The sequence below is a fragment of the Mauremys mutica genome, chromosome 9 (assembly GCF_020497125.1).
Source record: "Mauremys mutica isolate MM-2020 ecotype Southern chromosome 9, ASM2049712v1, whole genome shotgun sequence".
Taxonomy (NCBI): domain Eukaryota; kingdom Metazoa; phylum Chordata; order Testudines; family Geoemydidae; genus Mauremys; species Mauremys mutica.
The window spans coordinates 100,726,828-100,751,187 of record NC_059080.1 but is presented as its reverse complement, the minus strand read 5'-3'; the positions used below and the strand labels follow the sequence as shown (position 1 = coordinate 100,751,187).

The following is a 24,360-nucleotide window of genomic DNA, read 5'->3' as shown; positions in this document are numbered from 1 at the left end:
GTGGTTTCCAACCTTTTTTCATTTGCGGACCCCTACAACATTCCAAATGGAGGTGCGGACCCGTTTGGAAATCTTAGACAGTCTGCGGACTCCCAGGGTCCGCAGACCGCAGGTTGAAACCACTGGTCTAGCGCACAGCACAAGGGGGCACTCATTTCAGTTACGGCCTTTAAGAGCTGCAATAATATCAATGATACGTTGAAAATCGACAAAGGTTTAAATGCAACTGAGATTTGCAAACTCCGAACACCGTCAGTGTCTGCAGGACTGTGCCCAGCAAGTCCTTTGGCCTCTTGAGCCTGATCATTCAGGGGCTGACCGCCCTGTGAGTCATACCCTACTCTCGACACAAACTAAAGTAGATGCCCATTTGATGCCAAGAATGATCAAGTCACTTGCCCAGCTGAGTTAGCACCAATGCAAATCCTTCCCTTAATTAAAAAAAAAAAAAGAGGATAATTTTTAAAAAACCTTCACTCTAGCTCTACACTTTAAAATAGGGAAAGGATGATGAAAACAGACTCAATCCGTCTATAAATGTACTAGCTGGACAGAAGATATACATATCAGTGATCAGGACCAGTGATTTAAACCCCTCCCCATTCATGCCCCGCCCAAGCTCAAAGATTTAGGACACTTCTCTCCATTAGAAGCGCAGGACTCACCGGCATTCAACCCATTCAGAATCAACGTTGAAAGCTCTCTCCCTCATCTCTGGGCAGAAAGAAATTACACTGCACATGCTGCAGAATAATGAATCCAAAAGGCAATAAGAATAGAGGGACAAATTCCAAACTCCTGGGCATGGCTTTAGTTGCCACAAATAAAACAGGGAATAAAATGCTCCCGGTCTTTTTAGCACTGACTTTCTGGAGCTTCCTTTCAGGAAAGGAAGGGCTGGCGGGAAATCAGACAGCTGTGATATCGGACAGATTATATACTCATACTAAAAAGGAAAACACAAAAGAACAGGAAAAACTATACACTGAAAACTTGGGAGGAAAAAAACCTCAGCCTGTTAAAACGCTTAAACTTCTTCCTGCTGCACAATAAATGTAGTTAAATATTAACTTTCGCAGCAAATATACCTGCAGGTTATATAGCCCCATTGCTTACGAGACTGAAATTGCACATAAGCTGTGTTTTACCTGCTGAATGCTACTCTAGGCGTGTATGTATTTCACTCTACAGTACTCTACTGTCCTGCTGCATTAACCTGCAGAACCAAAGGACGGAGGTGGAGCCTGCTTAAAGGGTCTTTCCAGCCAAACATTAGGCCCTCAGGTAATGACAGAGCCCGGGGGTTGATTCTGAGATGGATCCACCAGGTAATTCTCATTGCTGCGGGAGGTCTCTTTCTCTTTGACTCCTGCTCAATAGACCAGGTTACAGGACATAACACGCTTCACCTCCTCCCCCAACCAACCCATCTGACTACACAAAAAACCAAGTCCCTTGCGTCTGCAATCACCACGTACTTACTGGAGTTCAGAGGCTGCCCCCTAAAGCGGATGGCATTAGGAACGAGATCCAGGAGCAAGAGGGCTGAAAACTGACGACAACTGGCTTCCAAAACAAGGGGAAAAGAGAGGAAAAAAAAACCTTACTACAGGAATTCAAACCCTGAGTCACCTCCCCTCCCCTTCCAATAGACCAGTGCGATGGGTAAACATTTCCAAATATGGAGATCAAGACTCCAAAGGATGTCAAAAAAATCACTCTTCTCTCCCTAGCTTTGCCACTTGGACGACTTGCCCATCTTGAGACAGAATTCTGCGCTGTGTGTGAATTATTAACTCCACGGGATGCACACCACGCTGCATGCCCCACTAGCATTGCAGTCCTTGGGTCTGCACTTGGGAAGCTCCCGGCTCGAAGTGCAACATGCCGAGTGGATTGAATTCCCTTTGCAACAGCGTACTGGGGAGAAAGCAACCAACCGACGAGGGACAGGCCAGGGGCATTTTCGCTGGCATTTTGCTACGAACATTATCGGCCTTTGCTGGTGCCACGCCTCCTCCCTGGAAGAGACTGTATCAGCATAAGATGCACCACACCGCGAGTAGGCAGCCTAGCGTCCCATACATCACGGGTGGGGGACTTCGCTGCAGGGTATTGTGGGATATCAACACTCTTCTTGGGGAATTGTGGGAGCTTGGGGTCAAGTTCCCACAATTTGCAGGAGACCAAGCAGATCTTTTGTAAGTTTAAAAAAAACCACCACCACTTAAAGGGGACTGGGTAGATTTGGCCTCCGTGCCAAGGCATCAACGCACAGGCAGGTCCCTAGCAGCAGCCCGAGCAGGACACAGCCAAAAAGCTCACCGGGGAAGAGAGGAGCATGATCCAACCAGCAGAAGAGAGAGCATGGCCTGGTCACAGCAACAGACTCCCTGGCATAGCAAACCCTCAGGGGAGCATCCCCAGACGCACACATCTCAGGCCAACGCATTTGGTTTAGATCTCAGACCCGTGGTGTCTCCAGGGGAAACATGACCTAGCTTTTATTACATTTGAAAAAAAAAAAACCACAGAGACCGGATATACCCTCTCAACAGGCACTGCCAATGGAACCTAAGCTGTGGGAATCCCACGGAGTGGGCTATATAGTGCCAATGCACTACGAGGGATGGCGGAGGGAGGGTTAGAGGTGTCTGGATCAGCCAACATGAGGGACCTGGGCTGATGCAGTGCTCCTCCCACGCAGCCTCCGTGCGGCAATCCTATGGAGCCCGGCTGGATTTTAACGCTGTCCATACCTGGCAGAACCGCTCTGACAGTGGTATGTGGCCGGTGGGTATTAATGCTGCAGCCCACCAGCACGAATCTCCCTTCAGGTGCAGCTGCTCCATGGCTGAAAGGGAGGCAGATCCCAATGCCTGTGCCCAAGGGGGAAACCCAGACTAAAAACTTCTATAACCCTTCTGTCTGGGGAGAGAGAGAACGGCCCACCCGCAGCTAACGGCTGCAGTCATTAGCTTGACTGAACATATAGAATTTGAGGAATGTGCAGTTCAGAACATTTCCAACAGGAACGGCCTGTAGAGCTGATGTTACTGTAGTTGGGGTGTTTTTTTTGGTTTTTGGTTTTTTTTAAACAAGATGCTGTCAGATTTCTAGGCACTGAACTCCAAAGCTGGCTATGCCCATGTATGGCCAATCAACTTTAAAAAGTGATATTTTTAATACAGCATTTGGTTTTAACCAAAACAGCACCAAGGGTTCTGGAGGGGCATCAAGGGATCCAAGGGCCAAGACAGAGTGGAAGGATGGTCCAGTGGTTACAGCGCTAGACGGGGACCTGAGAAACCCAGGTTCAATTCCTTGCTCTGCCACAGATTTCCAGCATGGCCTTGGGCAAGTCACTTAGCCTCTCTGTGCCTCAGTTCCCCATCTGTACAATGGAGATAATAGCAATGCCCTATCACACAGGGTGTCATGAGGATACACATCTGAACTGCTAAGATACTGCAGTGATGGGGGCCAAATAAATACCTAAGCTAGGCACCAAGGCCTCCAGGGATCAAGGTTATGACCGTTCCGATGTCCTGGGAGATGGAGAACATGAGCACCTTTGCTCTGGAGAAACCAGAGTTCTCTTCCCCATTAGGAGGAGAATCAAACGTAGCTTAAATGCCGTTCCCACTGCACAGAAAGCTTGACGAGGCAGAATGCACCCACAAAACAGAGATGCACACAAACACACACACCCCTCTTTAAATGTAAGGAGACTTAACATGAGCAACCATTAATTCAAAGAGCAGTGACCGGGATGCACGACAGCACAGCACTTTGTTTTCATCAGGCAGCCAGAAGCTGGGACAGGTCTTTCCTGGGAGGTGGCTGTTGAATTACCTTTTTAAAACCCAGTGACAACACTCAGAGGGGTGCCAGCTGCACTTGTCTTTGACATGGGAGCCGGGCGCATTCCTAATGCACCAGTGCCGTATGGGGTAGTCTATTCCATCCCATTCAAGGGCTAACCCTCTGGTATCAGTGGGAGCAGGCTTTCTCCCATTGTGGTGATGAAGGCCACATCAGTGCCTGGATGGATTTTGTAAAACCACCTGCCCAAGGAATGCAGAGCAAGACACCAGGAGGCACATGAAACGGGCAGCAGAAGCCTCGGCACGCCAAGCACAGAGAGCAGCGAGGCGGGTGTTAGAAAAAGGGTCACAGGAGCACATTGACCCTCTGTGGACCAGGACTCAGAGCACAAACAGGCTGAGGTCCCCAGGCAAAGGGCCGGCAACATTTAACGAGCACCAGGCGCCATCGCTCTGCCTGCGTCTGCCGAGAGGAGAAATATCAGCTGTGTCAGCTTGAGAGAGAAATCACCCACCTGCCCTACTAACCATGAGAAGAACGCAGGCTGCAGCCAGTGGGGGGCTATGGGAACGAACCCCGGAGGCACGCGGGCTGTTGATGCGCCCATCTGATTTACACAGGGGCTGGCAGGACATGATTTACTGCCACTTGGCCCGCAGCATGGGATTAATGGGTCCGTGACCTTACAGGGAAGGGTTGGACTCTCAACCAGAGATAATGTATCAAGAGAAAAACGGGCTGAGAGCCGGGGACCAAACCCATCCTGGTCACGTTAATGATCCGGGCTGGCAGGCAGCCTGTCTTGGGAGCGCGGCTTTCCAGCAAGTTTAAACGATGCCAATTCGATTGGAATAAAGTGCTGATCTCCCCCGAAAGATGGCTGCGTACCAGTAGTACGCAGAGTGAGCCACATAAACAGCCAGTATGGCACCGTGAAAGCGCATGCAAAGCATTGTATTACATGCAAATACGTGCATCGGCCTTTTGTGACATGAGCATATTAGACACCAAAATGCCCCCAGAGCCTATTTACCAGCCGCACTTTCCTGGGCAGCTCCGAGGATCTCCCCCGACTTTCCTTGCTCCAATTTTACCTTACTCTTTTCGTTACTACGTTGCCTACTTAGCCTGACAGCTCTTCTGCCTTCAAGGAAGACGGCAAGGCATCTCAGCACACCGGGGAGAAACTCTGCCCAGACAGAGATCACCGATGTACAACACAAACTGCTCCTTCCCTGCACACGCCCAGTCTGTGCTGGCCTGGGAAGCAAAAGCCCGGGGACTGAAAGAAAAAATCCCCCCCCAGCCCCTTGCACGGCAGTACGGATCACTGACACTAGGCCAGTGGGTCAGGCCACGACCAATTTCACCTAAATGACATTATGTAACCAGGATCCCTCAGTACATTTGATTCATAACCGTTTCCACAGCCAGAGCTCACGAGCGGCAACACCCACACACCACTGGGGGCTTCGGCAGCGTCACAGGAAGACGCAGGGCGAACGCCAGGCCCTCTTGCAGAAGGCGAGGATCTGGTGCATTTCAAAAGAAGCTGTCCGATTTGCAGACTGAAACTACGCGCTGTCAAATGTGCTAACACAAAGGGGTGTGACTGCTCCCATCTGCAGTCAAAGGCAAATACTGGGTCACAAAGAATTAATATAGACAGAAGTCACAGAAAAGCAGGAGCAGGCTTTTATCATCTTGGCCAGAAGCATTTCCCTAGGAGGCTGCATCGTAGCTCTGAAATGGCTCCATATTCAGAGAGTACATGTGTGCATGCATACAAATACTTTACACACACACAAACACAGATGATATATTATACACATGTGCACACACATGGATAAACTTTATATATCACACGCATCACTGTGTACTGCACATGCATGTTTCATCTATATCCACACTGCTACATTTTATGTTTTACATATACACACACACGCCCTCACATATATCATGGACACATCTGGTATCAGTCCTCAGCAAACCCACTTCAGCGAGCACATCAGAAGCTCTAAAATTCTACTCAGCCCAGGGTTCTGAACATTAATAACTTTGCAGAGGTTCTGAGCACCTGCTCCCCCACCACAGAAGGCACCGAGTGCCAGGGCATTCAGCACTGCAGAAAGTTAGTGCCTGTGTCTCAAAACTTCAGTGAGCCTCCACTCTCCATTAAGTGATTGTGATTCCTTATGAAAAATCACAAACAAGGGTCTCGAGTTGGAATTCTCGGGGAGAAACCAGCAGGGAATTACCCGTGGTGGACAAGAAATAGGTCTACGTACCAGTTCTGGCGCTGAACACTCCTGGATGAATGCAGAAAGGCACTTTGAAGATATTCAGGGTTTCCTCCTTCCAAAGTCTCCTCCTGAGTCACAACTCTGGATTTCTTTCCCAGCCCTGGAAAGACACACAATTAATTCCCGTGATGAACAGGCCTCTCTACAATTATTTTCCAAAGCTTGCAGTTTAAACCACACTACTTCTGGGATGTTTCGCACATTTCCCTTGTACTGCAAAATCAGATGGAGATTTAGTATGTGGATTCCTCTGGGACACCCACCGTCTGTACGTCGTGAACAAGATTACAGCTAGTGCCAGCCAGGACAGTGAGTGAAGCAGACTTTCGAGGCACCATGCTAACAAAGCATGCTAACTTTGGGGGGGGGGCGTGGGAAGAGACACAAATGATGTCGGGGGAAAGGGGGTGAATATGATCTGCTGGCAAGCGTATCTGGGCTGCTCTGGTGCTGTTAAACCCCACCTTAGCCATTTAGGGGGCCGGAGGTGATCCTCAACCCCGACATTTTCCACAGTCAGAGTAATACACACATGGAATTACTTTTAGTGCCCTTTTGGGACCAATACGGTCGATCATCCACAGGAGCAAAGTAAGGATACCAGCGAAGAAGCTTTTCTCGGCCTTTCCCTTTCCTCCTCGGCTGGATCCACATCCCGGGTCCTCTTGCTACTTGCTACAGGACCGCAGCTCCAAAGTGAACCTGACTCAATTCCCGTACATTTCACTTTGCTGCCTTTCTAGGAGAAGCCCTGAAAACTCATGATGGTGGCAGTTTCACCCTTGCATAAAATGTAAGCAGAGTTATTCTGTGGCAGTCAGAGCAGGGCACTGGGAGTAAGGTTCTAATCTTGGCTTTGCCACTCCAAGTGTGGCCAACCCCCATGACCGATGTGTTGGCGTGTGGTACGCTGAGACACACCACTAGCGTTCCTCAGGCTGCACAGTTTCCATTTGTGGCTGTGATGCTAGAACCACCCAGCTGAGGCTTGCAATTCTCTCACCTGTGCTACGTACGAGGAAACATTTTTCTATCACAAGTAGTAAAACCCCAGTGGTTACGTCTAGATCGTTTACAGTAATGCAAGAGGAAGGCACCTAGTTTTCCCACAGACAGGACACCTCTTCTGTTGCTTCCACAGCAGGCCTGTACAGGGTACAGATTCCAAAAGGAGGATAATTTCCTTCCCCTCCCATTTGCAAAATATCCTTTTTAAGAGTAGCTTGTTTCTGCACTGATAGCCTGATGCTGCAATACTGACATCAAGGAGTGTATTCTGCCACTGGTTTCAATAGGAGCAGACTCCCTAGTGTGGAAAAGTCATTAATGTGCATTGGGCTCACTCCTGTAATCTACTGAGCACTCTTCCCTGATCCACCCAGAGCACGTTGAGCACCGTGGGTAGTACCACTGAAGTCAATGGGACTATTCACGTCCTTAAAGCTAGAGGCACTGATGAGGCCTCAGCGGGAGTGCTGTGTCCAGTTCCGGGCACCACGCGATGGGAAAGATGTGGACAAACTGAAGAAAGTCACGAGGAGAGCCACGAAAATGGGGAAAGGTCTAGAAAACATGACCTATGAGGTGAGATTGAAAAAACTGGGTTTGTTTAGTCTGGAGAAGAGAAGACTGAGGGGGGACATGATAACAGGCTTCAAGTACATAAAAGGCTGTTCCAAAGAGGAGGGTGATAAATTGTTCTCCTTAACCACAGAGAACAGGACAAGAAGAAATGGGCTTCAACTGGAGCAAGGTAGATTTAGGTTGGACGTTAGGAAAAACTTCCTTACTGTCAGGATGGTTAAGCCCTGGAATAAATCACCCAGGGAGGTTGCAGAACGCCATCGTATGAGGTTTTTAAGAGCACGTTAGACAAACATCTGCCAGGGATGGTCTAGACAATACTTGGTCCTGCCTCGATACAGGGGACTGGATTAGATGACCTATCACGGTCTCTTCCAGCCCTACGTTTCTATGTTTTTTTGTGCTTTGCTGCACTGGGTCAAAGCACTCAGCACCTTCCAAGATCAAACCTAGTATGCTCTCCCTGTGACTCAGCCCAGCACTGATGCATCTCAGGATCTGATTCATGTTCAGGAACAAGAGACATCAGAGTTATCAGCCTTCCTACTGCTTACTGCAAGCGTCACCAGACCTATAACTTAAAACAGGCAGAGCCAAGCCACAGACAGACTACAATAGCCTAAAATGCAGCCCATTACTGGCCTCTTCAACTTATTGCACGGTACAGACAAAGATGAAAAATTACAGGCTGTTGTTGCGGATGAACTCAGCCAACAGGCAAATTCTCTCCATCCATCAAAGAGGAGACAAGTACAAGCAAATATTAGGGTTGTGTGTGTTTACATTTCATGTAAAACTGATGTAGAGTTATATGCAATTTAGGTGCTGCCCTTCGACTCCTGGCAAGATGCCCTGAGATCTTAATTGCAATGGGGAACTCTACAGAACGTTCCCCACTAGTTCTAATATTGGTTCAGCTGAGCCAGCATTAATGCCAGTGGGAGCCCCGTGTAGACAATGCTCCTGTGACCAGACCTGGTTTTAAACAGTTCCCATCAGACTTTGCATTCAGCAGGTTTAACTAAAATATTTTAAAATGTTACCACTGCGTACAGACCAGAGGTCGGCAACGTTTCAGAAGTGCTGCGCCGAGTCTTATTCACTCTAACGTAAGGTTTCGCGTGCCAGTAATACATTGTAATGCAGGGGTAGGCAATCTATGGCACGCGCGCCAAAAGCGGCACACGAGCTGATTTTCAGTGGCACTCACACTGCCTGGATCCTGGCCACCGGTCCGGTGGGCTCTGCATTTTAATTTAATTTTAAATGAAGCTTCTTAAACATTTAAAAAACTTTATTTACTTTACATACAACAACAGTTTAGTTATATATTATAGACTTATAGAAAGAGACCTTCTAAAAACATTAAAATGTATGACTGGCACGCGAAACCTTAAATTAGAGTGAATAAATGAAGACTCGGCACCCCACTTCTGAAAGGTTGCTGACCCCTGTTGTAATGTTTTTAGAAGGTCTCTTTCTATAAGTCTATAATATATCACTAAACTATTGTTGTATGTAAAGTAAATAAGGGTTTAAAAATGTTTAAGAAGCTTCATTTAAAATTAAATTAAAATGCAGAGCCCCCCGGACCGGCGGCCAGGACCCGGGCAGTGCGAGTGCCACTGAAAACCAGCTCGTGTGCCGCCTTCGGCGCACATGCCATAGGTTGCCTACCCCTGGTACAAACACTAGTCTGCTGCTGGGACCCACGTGTTTAGCCAACTGGGAGTCGGCTGTTTATTCACTCATTCTGGGTTTGTGCCATGGGACATTCTCCTGGGCTCAGACCTCTTGTCTGGGGCCCTTCCTTGGGATGCTGTTTGCCACAGCCTATCTTCCCTTTTTTTTGTTTTTTGGGGTGCCCAACATAACAAACCTGATAACTGGTGCTCCGGGTTTTCTGAAAATAAAACCCCCTTGTCTCGTGTGTTGGACACTCAAAAATGGAGGCACCCACGATCACTAAATCTCAGCCATTAAAGTGGCAATTGTCAAAACTATTTTATGATGTAGCAGCCTTTAAAAAAAAAAAAAAAAACCTCATTCACTCTTCTGCTAATTCACAACATTTATCCATGCTAAGGCCTGGTCTACAGTTGAAAGCCTTATTGGGGTCACTATTTTGGTTAGGGGTGTGATTTATTTTTTTAAACCGAAATAGTGATACCAGTAAAAGTCCTGATGTAGACGCAGTGACACTGGTATGAAGATGCCTTCTACCAATGTAGCTTACTCCCCTTCTGGTAAAGAAGAGCCATACTGCTGTAACCACGTCTGCGCTAGGGGGACTGTACCGCCTTTAGCGACACCGATACAGTTACAATGATGTGCAGACAAGCTCTCAACGAGTTAGTTACCAGTGTGAATTAACGAGGGTCTCTTGGGGTATGATTGACAGGTGCTTGGGGAAGAGGAGGGAAATGACTTTGCCTCCGTTTGTCCCTAGACTTCAATCCACCTCAATCTGATCTTTCTGTTTGAAATGAAAAATGCTTTAAAAATCTGCAGGATTTAGGCCGATACGGTCTTACACTTGAACCCACCTGGTGTCCAGTGCTTGGGATTCGTTGCCAAAATCTCCAAGATTAGGTTCCTAAATATAAATGGCCTAATTTTCAGAACTGCTACGCTCCTTTAGCTTCCATGGACTTGAATGAGATTCCAGGATATTCAGCACTGCCGAAAAACCAGGCCACTTACCTTTTGGTGCCTGAACACTGATTGCGGAGCCTATATCAAGCAGCTCGGTTTGCTATTTCAGAGCATGATGATTAGGCCTATCTGGTATTAGGGCCCAGTCTTGCCAACAATTACACATCTGGGTAACTTCACTCATGTGAACAGTGCCACTGAGTTACTCACCAAGTAACTGTTTGCAGGATTGGGTCCTTATTAAGTTTATTTGGTTTCTGTGTTTATTAGGTTCTAATATTTTATACACATTGACAATAATAATTTTTCTGAAAAGAATTCAATAAAAAATAATGCAAAAAAATATAACCTGGAAATGGGTGGGGTGTGGTTTTTTGGGTTTTTTTGGTTTTGTTTTTATGATTTTCTTCTGGCCAACCCTTGTTGGGAAGTGAATCGAGTCAAAGAGTGACAGCTACCACTCACTTGCTGCCTTCTCGGAGGGGGGCTTGCTGCAGAAAACCAGGAGGCCAGACACTCCACTGGTGTAAATCAGCACCGTTCCATTGAAGTCAATGCCAATTTACAGCAGTGGAGGAGGTAGCCCTGGGTTTCCACTCGTGATGAAGTGCGCACTCTCCTAATCTATCGTGCCCAGCAGCGAGCTGTTCTGATAACTATGGCTTTTAAATCAACCACAACCGGAGTGTCCATGTCAGACATGCAGGGACTCACCACCGCTGTGCTCTCAGGACATCCTGCGAAAGGAAGGATGATGTCAGACAGCTGGCAGTATGGGCCAGCTGCATCAGCTCTGATGGGTAAAATTAGCTCCAGTAAGAGGAGCATCTCACCCACAGGCCTTTGCATACATCAGGGCAAGAGAGCTTGCCTGTGTAAACCATGACCTCACCACCACCCTTGCCTGCATTCCTGAGCCTGCAAACCTGGCTGCAGGACCAAATTACCAATTTTTAACTTCGCTTTTACACTAAAGCTTCAGGTTTACTCCCAATGATCATAACATTTTCCCCCCAAAAGGGACCTTATCGATCTATTGCGCAGTGCATTCCTTCGGAGCAGTCCAGAACAGAAGGGCTCAGGCCGCACTGGACAAGTACTAGGATGCCCTAGCAAGCCAAGCACCCAACCAAGCGAGGGAAAAGATTCATGCCCCGAGTGGCTCCTTTCTCCAGCTCCATCCTTCTGTCCCAGGACGGAAAAATGACCCCGAGTTCTCCCTCCCTGCAGTTCTGCAGCCAGAGTGGGGGGCTGGGGTTCTGCAGACCACTCCTCAAGCACAGGGCTGCTCTCGTGAGCTGCCAGCTCGTGGGGCCCCAGCATGTTACTGGCCCCCTTGCAGATGGCGTTATTTACAACGTACACACCACTGCTTCTGCAGGCAGGTGAGGAACGGAGGAGAAAGGCAGGAGGGGAGGCTGAGGAGCGAGGGAAACTGATGTGCATCATGGAGAGGCTCCTGATGAACAAATGAGTGAGCCGGGGGTTTGAAGGAAGCCACCAGAGGGGAGCAGTGAGGAAGGAAAGAGGGATCAGTCATCATGAACCTTGATTAAAATGGACCTTGACAGAATAAAAATCATGGGCCTGATTCTGCACGGACCTACGGTTGCCAACAACAGTCACGCAGGATTTACACCTGTGTGCAACTGACAGCAAAATCAGGCCCTGTATTTTTTTTTAACCATCTCCCCATCCCCATCCCCATGTGGCTAATAAACACCCAGATTACTGAAAGCAGATTATTTTCAAAAAAGCTGAATTGACTTTTCACCATTTGCTGTCTGCATTTCCCTTGGACTGTGAACGACACCAGTCAGTTTCACTTGCCTCTCCCCTGGGACTCCTCTCCGCTCCAACAAAGAAACCAGTTGCAGGGTCTAGGTTTCAAAGGGGAATATTTTAAAATCCAAAAACAAAAAAGGCTTGCACGGACTATCATTAATATGGTAGATTGGGGCATCATTGTGCCAGGCAGTCTACAGACATATAGCAAGAGACAGTGCCTGTCCCAAAAACTTATAATCTAAACAGACAAGCCAGACCAAGGGTGGAAGGGGAAACTGAGGCACAAAGCGGGGAAGTGACTTGCCCAAAGTCATGGAGCAGGTCAGTGACAGAACCAGGAACAGAACTCAGACCTCCTGACTCCCAGCCCAGTGCCCTATTTAGCCAGATCCTATATAGATTGCAATCTCTTAGGGCAGGGTGTTTGTCTGTATAACACCTCCTACAACAGGGTTACAAAGACCTACTACAATACAAGTGAACATAATTTGGAGCAGCAGGGTTTGTGTTAGAAAAAAATAAATGTTCCTTCATCTGTATGTATTTTAAGCCCTTCAGAACAGAGATTGTCGCTTTCCACATTTGTGTACAGCAATAAGCATAAGCAGCCATTAAGAACTTACAGCTATAAAATAAATAATTTGGGGGGCTTTTATATTAGATTTTTATTAAAGCAAAATTCTCACTTTGGACCTAAACTACTGGACAATCTTGTTCATTCATGCACTTTCATTAAAGCAATTTTCATTTCCCCGGCTCACTCTGATGGGTCACCAGATCTCACAATCCACTTTGATTCCCAACGTCACCAACTTTTTGTGAGGTTACGTATTTTTAAAGGCATTATCATCCATTATCTAAAAAGGAGTATAATCAAAAGGCACTCAGGAGTACCAGTAAATCTCTACATCTGGTTTAGAAATGTCTGTTTCCCCCCACCCCTGAGTAATAGCACAGTGCCCTGGGATGAGTGAACATTAGCTATTCTCTTTCATTTTTACATTTTAATACTAAATTGTCATAGTTTCAGACTTAGATATAGCGAGAGGCTTAGAATGAGGTCATCATCGGGCCCCAACGCCTACATTAAAAGTTCATGGTCTTAGTTGCGTTGTTTTATCATCCAACACTCCCCTCCAAAAGCCGCAAGATCAGGAGGCGGAGACGGATTCTCCAACCAGGCTGATTTTTTCTTTAAAAAAAGCAGTCAGCTGGCACCCTAATCAATGGGTCGCCACCTGTCCCGATCTCCATTCAAACTAACCCACCCAGGAACTCCATTGGTTCAGCCAGAGTCTCAGGCCTGTGAGACCAGCATAGAGTCCAGAGGTCTCTCCTTCGATGGGTCACAATGCGACCGAGCAAAGTAAGGGTTACACCAGCCAGCACAGAAATAGAACCGGGGCAGATTTTTTTGTTTTCCAGAGAGGTTTGTTGGGTTTTTTTGTTTTTTGATTAAAGCATTTATTTTTCAACACTATTTTTTGAATTTTCCATCAAAAAAAGTCCAATGTTTGTAGGGTTTCAGTTCTTTAACAAAAACCTGAAAAACGTAATGAGAACGTAGCATTTCCAGCAGAAATTTCCATTTCCATTAAAAAGCTACTTATCAGGTTTTTTTTTAATGAAAAATTTTGGACCAGCTCTAATAGCTGCTATGATTATTACGCCCCTTCACAACACGCACCTAGCATGAGCCGGGATGTGTACGGCTTCTGAACAGCAAAGTGCTGTTATCCACCCTTTCTCTCCACTGCCTGTCAGCTACTGCCAAGGATGAAAGTCACAACGTTGGGCTGGAGGAGGAGGTTGCGTTTGAACTCCGTGTGCCCTGGAGCCTAGCGAGAACCCGGCATGTAGGTAGCTCCAGGAAGGCACGATGGAAAGGACAAAGCCCTCTAGCCTGTAACGTGAAACACCTCTGCTCTGTGTCTCCACTGCAGATCTGATGCTTGGCTCATACCTGGAGCAGAGCAAAAGGAACAAGTGACCTAGGCCCAATGGAAGAACTCCCATCAACCTGAGTGGGCTCTGAAGCAGGCTCCGTTTCTAAGAAGGCAGCCTTCCTTCTGACGTGTCTAGCATGCCATCCGTCACGTTGGGAATGGCGGGGGATTGCATTAAAAGGTAGAGTTTGGGTTTAGCAGGAGGGACAGCACGTGGGGCTTGACTCAGCCTTTGCCCCCATGGAGGGAAACGTGTGTGCATAAAAATGACCACAAGACAGTCATGCACCTTAGGATCACAAAGGAAGCTGAAGCCAGCTGCCTCCACCAGAGAAGAGCACAAGTTGAGCAGGGACCCAGCACAGCCCCCACCTGTTCACTCCTATCTAATGCGTCTCGACACCAGTCTGCAGTGGGCATTCGTAGGTGGTCGCATTCCCTCTTCCTCACAGTCTGACCCCTATTGCTGAAATAAAACAAAAGGCCCAGGTCACTGCAATCCCCCTGCAGATCAAAATGGCCCTAGCAATGGAGACGGCCAAGCTTATGTAACAGCAGCAGCAGCAAGACCGGAAAGAGATCACGTTCCTAACCCTCTAACTCAGCACTTTTGTTGTGAATGGGCCGTTGCCCAGTGCAACTGTCACCTGCCAGCCTGCCTCAATCAGCAAAGTGGTAAAGGGACACCTCCCAGATGACACATCGCTTTCCCTTAGGTGTCAGTAAATGACTCTTCTCGTGGAGGTGACAGGTCTGAGGGGAGCAGGAAAACAACCTTCCTCTTTATGCATCAGCTACACAGCATTGCCTAAGCCACACAGAGATCCCTGGTGCTCCAGTCTTCGCAGCTGGTTCGGGGTGGGGTTTTCACTAAGGGACGAGGGAAGATTCGGAATGCATGATTCCGGGCATGTTTTGTGCAAGCAAATTAGCCCTGCAGACTTTAATGGGAGCTCCACACATTATCAATCTACCAAAGGAGCTTAATTGTCTGGAGTTTATCACATCACAGTAGGTGGAAACTATTATTACAATTATTATTTTCCCCTCTCCTGCTAAAAACTCCGTCCCTCTGTCTGATAGCTAGTTTTGCCTTGGTCGGGACACCTGCATTCTATCCAGCACATAGGATGGGTTTGCACTGCATCTGTATTACTCACTATTCGTACAGCACTAGACCCCACCCTCCGGATCATGACCATTTATTTCGCTTGGCTTCCTAAAGTAACACCAGCAGTGAAGGAGGGGGGGTCTCTGCATCTCTCTGCACCTCCTTTTGAATCCGGCTCAGAGACTTGATGAGAAGTATCCAGTGATTTAACGCCTCTCATTCCAACATGAATGATGTAAAGACTTGCCACAAGTCTCCTTCATAAGGGTGAACAAGCCTTGCTGCGGCAATTTCTCATTTGTGTTTTATCACAGGCACAGAGGTTCTTTGAACATCTCAGGTGCCCAGTGCAGAGTCCCTGACCTCTGTTCAACAGGCTTAGAGACCCAGCTCTAGGGTGACCAGACAGCAAGTGTGAAAAATCGGGACAGGGGATGGGGGGTAACAGGAGCCTGTATAAGAAAAAGACCCAAAAATCGGGACTGTCCCTATAAAATATTGGGACATCTGGTCACCCCACCTAGCTCTGATTTAATCTCTTTTGAAGTGTTCTGGGCATCTCCTGTCCCCCTGTATTACCTGCTGTTGACTCTTCCCCATACCTCTACGCTGGGGTGACATGCAAAAGAGTGGTTCCCATTTCTGATTGTGCCAATCTATAGGTCCTGTCACTACAGTGTTGCTGTATATCCCCTATCCTCCACTGACCACAGTCAGCAGAAGAGTTTCAATATGAAATTGAGTCAGTCAGAGGACTGACTATATTCACTGGAGTCCAATTCCATTAGATTCTTCCTGTGCTGTTTCATACACCCAGATCATTTTCAGTTAGATATCTTTGTACTGATCTGTGGACTATGATTCCTAGACTGGAAATACAAAGGGAACTTGAATTTACACATCATGCTCAACTCCTGAAAGCATCAAAAGGACACTTGCAAGCTTTCACAATGATGGGGATTCACCTCACAAACAGGGGCGGCTCCAGGCCCCAGCACGCCAAGTGCATGCTTGGGGCGGCAAGCCACGGGGGGCGCTCTGCCGGCTCCGCTAGGGCGGCAGGCAGGCTGCCTTCGGCGGCTTGCCTGCGGAGGGTCCACCGGTCCCGCGGCTTCAGCGGACCTCCCACAGGCCGCGGGACGAGCGGACTCGCCGAAGGCAGCCTGCCTGCCGTGCTTGGGGCGGCAAAATGCCTAGAGCCGCCCCTGCCCACAAAGCACTAATATGAGATTCATGACGGTATTTGGCCATCCAGACTAGTTCTGCCAGTGTTGAGACAGCAGTTTTGCAGTCTAACCTCTTCCTTACTGTAAGCACCATTGCACGTAAACAAAAAAACCCAACCATATGTAGCCCATTGCAAGCAACCAAGAGAAGCCCAGGTAGCTCTCAGTCCTTGGTTTTCACTAACGTATTTGATAATTTTTCAGTTGTGAAGGTTTTCTTGGCCACTAACATGTCCTGTTCTTCTAACTGATTGCCAGACTGAATCCTTCACCTCTCCTGCACCCAAGCGCTCAGCTATGGAATAACGAATACCCCACGTTGGCTTGATACGTAAGTGTCACTCACTTCTATTCCATGCCAAGGGAACCAAAACTTTCACTGGGAGGCAGGTCTCTTAATCACTCTTGTATCTCAGTTTCCAGATTCAAGCATGTGTCACATACATGTAACGCGTCACTAACAGCTATCCTCGCCTACTCCTACCCTAGCATATTGCACGTGCCAACTGGAATTTAGCCACCAGCACTAGAGAAGCCACTTTGTAAAACCAGATTTTTATTTTTGGAGCAGGGAACTGCAGAAAATTTGGGGGAGGGAGATCTCCCAATGGCCCATCATTTGGTATGCTCCACCTAGAACACTGATCAATAGCCTGCCAGGCCTAGCATGCAACATGCCCGTAAGTGAGATCAAATACCACTGCAAAACATGGCCTCTGGGGTGGTGGCTGAGTGCAGAGGTGGAGTCCAGGACAGAGGATAAAAGGGGAAGGGCAGGAGACGGGAACATAGAACACAGAGAAGAAAGGAAAGGAAGGCGATCAGTAGAAACTGAGGAGGAAGATAAACGCTTCGTTTTACCATGAGTGGTTGGGCTACACACTTTGTCAATTTCACTCTAGAGGGCATTATATAGCGCAAAGTCCACAGGAGACAGACCCGGTACTTGCACTAGAAAATGCTAGAGACAGCTAAGACCAGGGTTGCCATTAACAAGTCGGCATTGGTCAAGAGTGGGCACATAGTAACGTTTGAGAGACAAGGTGAGTGAGAGACCATCTTGCATTGGACCGACTTCTACCAGAGACAAGCTTTCGAGCCACACAGGGCTCTTCCTTAGGCCTATGAGATATCACAGTTATCTCTCAGACTGAGAACAGGAGGTGTCTGTGGGTAACAGCTGGCAAGGGCTGGCTATATTGCACGCCAGTCATGTAAATGTAACACACCTACACATTGACCACAGGACCAACATTGAATAGAATCTCAGGGTTGGAAGGGCCCTCAGGAGGTATCTAGTCCCACCCCCTGCTCAGAGCAGGACCAATCCTCTGACAGATTTTTACCCCAGTTCCCTAAATGGCCCCCTCAAGGATTGAACTCACAACCCTGGGTTTAGCAGGCCAATGCTCAAACTACTGAACTATAACCTCTCTCTCTCTCCCCCCTCCATCATTACCAGGCACTTATCAGTATTCATGCTTTACAGAGGTCAAAAGACTTGTCATCAAGGAACAGCAAACAAGCGTGACCTGCTCAAACTCTAACAGACAATCAATGTCTGCATTTCCAGAGGAGAGTCCTCATGGAAATTTGTCTGTGCCTCTTTAGTTTTCTAAAGCTCTCAAGTAAGACAATGCTCTGATATTTGATAAAATCATCCTGTTAGGAGACTGGATGACTTAGGGGATCAGGGATAGGATAAGGAGCTTTTGGTTCAAAATCCACTCCAAACTCTTGATTTTGAAACAAAAACCTCAGTGTACAATAAAAACACTGTTACCCAAAGCTTTAGGCACATAAAAGCAAGTGCACCTATTCAACTGTCCAACGGCATGATGGACACATTACAACTGCAGGAAAACAGAGAGTGGGGAATGAAGACCTTTCCATCACATCACTAGGCACCGGGTGTGTGAATCAAGGCTAATACATACCTGAAACCAACTGCTGACAGAACCCAAACTCTCAGAATCCTAGCTGCTGTATTCACATTTCATCATTAATTAGAGAGTAAAGGTAGTTTGGAAATAATATTTTTTTTATTGACTAAAAATATTGACAATTTTTTCCCCCCACTTTCGTTTAAATTTTTAGATTGTGGCCAAAAATCTTGTCCATTCATAAAATTTTCAATGAATCTGGACTTTTTTTTGCAAAAGTGTTTGTTTTGTCAAAAAATAGCCATTTTCCACTGAAAAACTTTGATGGGAAATTTTCAACTAGTACTATTAGCGAGGGCTATTTGTGCTAATCTCAAAACCCACAACCACCATGGGGACAAACACCCTCCTAGCACTTCACATACAACTAGAAATGCACCAATTTCTCAGATACAACTTTTAACATTAATTAGCACAGCCACCGAGCAGGAGTCAGAGGAAAACTGCAGAGGTAGAAATGTAGGAGTTTGGAAATTGATTGGTAGCTAGTGCCATTTTCTTTCATTCACTCAAGAGGATAATTATTTTGGATAAGGCCACCTATGCTTTTGTCCTGTAATTAGCGGGTAAAGCAAGTTAACATTTACTTCTTATTATCAAGGACCTACTAGAGGTTGTGTTTCTGCAGCCCAGGCAAACAAATCTGTACCTGTCCTTCATGCTAAGAATAGCTTCTGATCGTCAAGCACAGTTGCCAGGGAAATGAATGGCTTCTAATGCAAGCTTCTCGGTCAAATTAAACGAGTGCAGACTAAAAGCAGCGGCGGCAGACGGCAACAGAAAGCACATGGTGAATAAGATGCACGCGCTGTGCACACGTGGAGAAATTACACCATGTTGGCATGCCAGGCTGGGACTTGGGAGACCTGGGATCAGTTCTCAGCTCCGCAAGACTTCTTGTGCGACCTTGGCCAAATCACAGTTTCTCTCTTCCTCTGTTCCTCAACTTCCCCCTGCGCCGTACAATGTGGGAAGGAACAGCTCTACCCTACGTCCCAGAGGTGTGGTGGGGATAAATACATTAAAGACCATCAGGCTCTCAAACTCAATGGGAGCGGGGACTATATAAGCCCCATAAGATAGCCAGACCCCTCTCAACCTTCAGAATGGCTGGCTATTTGACTTTCCATTGAAAAGGTGCTGTTACACTGGGGTCACTAACTCACTCCTGTTTTAACTCAGCCCAAATCAGATCAGACTTGAACCCAGGAAGGTAGGACTCCTGGGCTCTATTCCTGATCCTGCAACTGACCCACTGTACAACCCTGGGCAAGTCACCTAATCTTTTTGTGCTCAGTTCATCCAGCTGTAAAATAGGGATACCACCAGCTACCGCAGAAGGGTGCTGCAAGACTCATCTATCGAGCTCCAAAGGTGTGCCAGTACTTTATGGAGATAAAACAGACAAGATCTCTGCCACTAGGAGCTTGCAACCTAATTGAATGGATGCGTCAGGAAAGCACACTGGGATCCTTTTTGATGATTCATATTGAATCGAAACTGATATGGATCTAAGTAAAGACCTAGCAAAGTCCTTGATGTTTTAGAAATCCAGACCCAGCCTACTTCCAACACCCCCTCTACTCAGCAGAGTCATAATTATAACTCTCTCTAAGCAACAGGACATCAATAAAGACTGAGTAAACAACCCAGGCTAGCAGAGACAGGTAAGCACCTCTGCTCTGTTTGAGAAATAAAAGTGAATGACTAAAGCAGCTGGATGGTCCTTCAAAGACTTAATGAAACAGCTCCAGGTACAGCAGCAGCTTGTACAGTTATCCTACACAGGATGTCTTTGGTGGCATCAAATCTCCATAGTGAATCATCTAGATTCCTTTCTCCCGCTGTGGGTGGCTGAAGTTTACCAAGAGCAATGGGCTTAAATTGCAGCAAGGGCGGTTTAGGTTGGACATTAGGAAAAACTTCTCAACTGTCAAGGTGATTAAGCGCTGGAATAAATTTCCTAGGGAGCTTGTGGAATCTCCATCACTGGGGATTTTTAAGAGCAGGTTAGACAAACACCTGTCAGGGATGGTCTGATAATACTTAGTCCTGCCCTGAGAGCAGGGGACTGGACTAGACGACCTCTCGAGGTCCCTTCCAGTGCTATGATTCTATGGTTTTAAGAGGAATAGCGCAGGGGTAGGCGGCAGTGGTGGTATGAACACGCAGACCTTCCCCATCCTGGTGGTGGTATGCTTTGGTTACCATTTCTGTCTAAAAGCTATTTGATTTTTTTTTCTAAATTTTCAGGAAAACAGAGGAAAAAGTTAGCAAGATCTTCTGGGAAAATGTTTTCCATTTTTCAACCAGCTCTGTCTCTAACCTTAGACTGTCTACCCCAGATGGCAAGGACTTTGGGCCAACAGGCGTGAGATCAGAAATCAGGCCCTCTGTCATGCTATAGTAGCCCATAAGAGACCATGTCGACCCCGAGTGTCCTATAAATACAGAAACAAAAGTAAAACCAGCTTCAAACACCTGTGTCTGCTGCATATGGCTGTTACTTTGCCATTTGGTTTCCCATAGTTTTTTTTATGAAGATGAAGCAAAAAAAACACCCACCCCAAGAACTAACGTAATTCATGTTTGTTTCCCTTTTTGTTGTTGTGTTTGTTAACTCAAAGCAGGATTAGAAAGAGAGATATGTGGAGTCCTGGGGCAACTGGAACTCTTCAGTCACAAGTTTTCTGTCAAATGGTAGTATTTTTTAATCTCTCTCTCTCTCTCTCTCTCTCTCTCTATATATATATATATATATATAGCACTTTTCATCTCAAAGATCTCAAGACACATTGAAATCTTTATGCCTACAATACTGCTGAAAAAGTGCCACCACATTTAGGATGGAGGACAGTATGCGGCACATCATGATGTGTATTACCGTAGCACCTAGAGAGGAAGGGCAAATTTTGGCCAAAGCATCTATAAGGTGAGCACTTACCCTTAGGAAGTACTGTGTGATCTTTATGGCTAAGATTGCAAAACATCTCACCTATAGGAAGTTATTATTGCTGCTCTTCTCAGGAGCAAGTCACTGTTGCTTCTTGGGAGTTGGACACACACATTAAACTGCCTGGTGGAGCATCTGTTTACCCTTGGAAGGCTAAACTACTGAGAACGAAGCCTGATGTTACAGGCAGCCTCGAGACTCCAGAATGGCTGGTCTCTCACCTACACTTGCCTGTACAACCTGCTTCATCCCACACATTATGTACCTTGCCATTAAGCCTTGGCATTGTTTTTTCCAGGTTAAACATTAACATGAGGCTACAACAAATGAAGAGGAAATATCTGAGGCTGGGAAGGCCAGGCAATGTGCAAAGGCCAGATATGCAGGGGGAGGTGTGCTGGTCCTACTGAAGCTTAAGAGACGTTTGTCATTGATTTCAATGCGATCAAGATTTGACTGCAGTGTAGATTATAACAAGGGGCAAATCACATTGGCTTAGAGCCATATAACACATAGGCAGATACTATGCAAGCTTTGCATGCGCAGCCGTGCTAACGCACCACAACTCTGATGTGTGATACAAACAGGTGTTATTTGAGTCCTGGGAATTTCTTTACCAAAGTGCAATTATACTTAATTTCATGGTGAGTTTGTGATAGTGCCAAGCATCTGTAGGAAGAAACCACACTTGTTTGTAGCTATGAATGCTGGACCAGGATTTGAACCCACATGCAAAGTTTGTCTCCACGGTTCCTTTGCTACTTTCTCCCCATCTACAGAGGCAGTAGCCTCCACTGCTGCATTTTGCAAGCCAGCTGGCATTGATTAAGACAGTACAACATACAGCCCCCAGCTTTCACACACCTTTTAGCTTATGTTAGCCATAGCAGTGGAGTGTATCTTTGCCGCAAGCGTCCTCCTTTCTCCAACTGTTCACTCTCTCCTTCACGGTACCCTGCCCCAGCAGCACTGCCAGCCAGGCTCTGTCCACTGGGACTCCAGCAGGAAAGCGGAGGCCAATGCTAGAGCTAACACAGGACAAGCTGAAGGTCCTTGGTTGAATATTTGCATGGCTTTTGGACAGCTCTGTCTTTGCACCAAGTTAACGCCATTTCTCATGAATGTCCTTCCTTTGCACACAAAGTGAGCCTCATCCCTGCGACTAAAAATCCAGCAAGACAGACAGAGAAGCAGTATGGGCCAGTGGAGAGAACGGCAGATTGGGTTTTAGGAAGTCCGAGTTCTCCCACCGACCTGCTTTAAATCACTTCACCTCCTTATATGCCTCAATTTCCCCACAGAGAAATAGGAGATGAATAACAGAACTAACGTAATTCAAGTCCACTTCTTCCCCACAACCAACCCAAGGCAGGTCCCCTATAATGTACTTCTCAGTACTTTGTACAGTCTAAGTTCAAATGTCCCAAGTAATGCAGCTTCTCATCACCTTCCTTGGGAAGATCTTCTAACTTAAGAAGTCTATCTGGATAGCCAGACTAATATCTTTCTTTCCCATCTTTCATCCCCCACTTCTATCTACTCCTCCACCTATCCCATAGGCATCACTGTATAAACTCCATTCTCCGTTCGGAGGACTCTTCAGGCATTCCAAATGGCTTTCACTTAACCCTGAACTTAACAACACTTAATCAGGTACAAACCAGCTGATCTAAGACAAGACATCCTCAGAAGTCTACAAAATATATATATATATTTCTTGCCTTATGGCAATTTACCTTCAAGTAAAATAGACAGAGCAGCTGAAGTGGGCAGGTATCTACGTAGAACACAATAGCGCTGGATCAAACAGATGATTTATGCCAGGAAACGCTGTGTGTAAGTTACGTGCGGGCAGTCCAAGTACTGTTTAACAGCCACACAACTAGTGGAGACATTTAGGAAGGCCCGGAAGGCCCTGCTACTGTGCCCGCCATGAGTCACAGGCGTTTAAGGTCTGAGTAGAACAAATTGATTGGAGCAAGGACCATGTCTTAGTCTGTGTTCTAACAGCACCCAATTCAACTGGGCCTGATCCTAACTAGCCACTGGGCACTACCACAAAAGACAATATATTGCACTCCTGACTCTCCTCTCACTCACAACAATGTGAACCATGGATTAACCGACAGACCAGTACAAACCCAGCCCATCTACCGCAAATCATCGGACAGAACTAAGAGGCAGCAGTGCTAGAAACTGCTAACGGACAGGTACATGCATGTGAGTGGCAGGGTGGTGGGGGACTTGCTTTATACAAGGACTGGCCTACAAACGAATATGCTCCAGGACACGTGGCGTTACACAGGTCAGACTAGATGACCTAATGGTCCCTTCTGGCCTTCAAATCTATGCATCTATGAAACAAACTCTAAAAACTTCTCCACTGGCTTCCTGCTGCATTGGGGTACCTCTCCTCCCCCAGGTTCACAGCTCTCATTCTCCCACGCAACACAGTACTGTACCAGATTTACGCCATGCAATCTGCTAAGGAACACAAATGCTTCACAAGATGACATCCCTACACACAGACTCTGCTAAAGCCTTGAGCAGAGGGGAGGTCTGGAGAGGCAAATTCCTGTTTCCATAGACTGAAAATCATCCGCTGCTTGGGCAACATTTCTGATTCTCTCATGCTGAGAAACGCATCTGAACGGACCTTCCACCCCGAGAGCTTTGCATTTGTTCTATTGCTAATACACTCAAGGTATTTTCCCTAACTTCTGAAGGACTTTTTCTCTTCTACTAATTGTTGTTTCTAATATGCCTGAAACATTAATCTATTTACTTAGCAGTAGGATTGTCTCCCGTATGTGTCGATGCTTATTTATTATTGGAGAGCTGCTGATGTTTTGAGCACTAGAGCACTTGTTTAAAAAAAAACCCCATTGGGAAGTCCTGCTGTCTTCCTTTGAATCTCTCCTTCCCCCCTCTTGGAATAACGGAGGAATTAAGGCCCACAGTTCAACAAAGCACTTACGCACATGCTCACTTTAAGCACAGGAGTAGCCTCACTGACTTTAGCT

At 46.8% G+C, this 24,360-nt stretch overlaps 1 protein-coding gene across 4 annotated transcripts in view; it reads right to left on the bottom strand.

Moving 5' to 3' along the window:
• The window catches only part of LOC123377191 (LIM domain containing preferred translocation partner in lipoma), a 498,276-nt gene that overhangs the window by 383,699 nt on the left and 90,217 nt on the right, over positions 1–24,360 (bottom strand). For 3 of the 4 annotated variants that reach the window (XM_045029748.1, XM_045029745.1, XM_045029746.1), the window contains exon 2: positions 6,117–6,231. The gene's annotated coding sequence lies outside the window, so the exon portion shown is untranslated. Of the gene's footprint in view, positions 1–1,482; positions 1,577–6,116; positions 6,232–24,360 lie in introns of those variants that run through there. The other variant, XM_045029747.1, reaches the window with a different exon arrangement.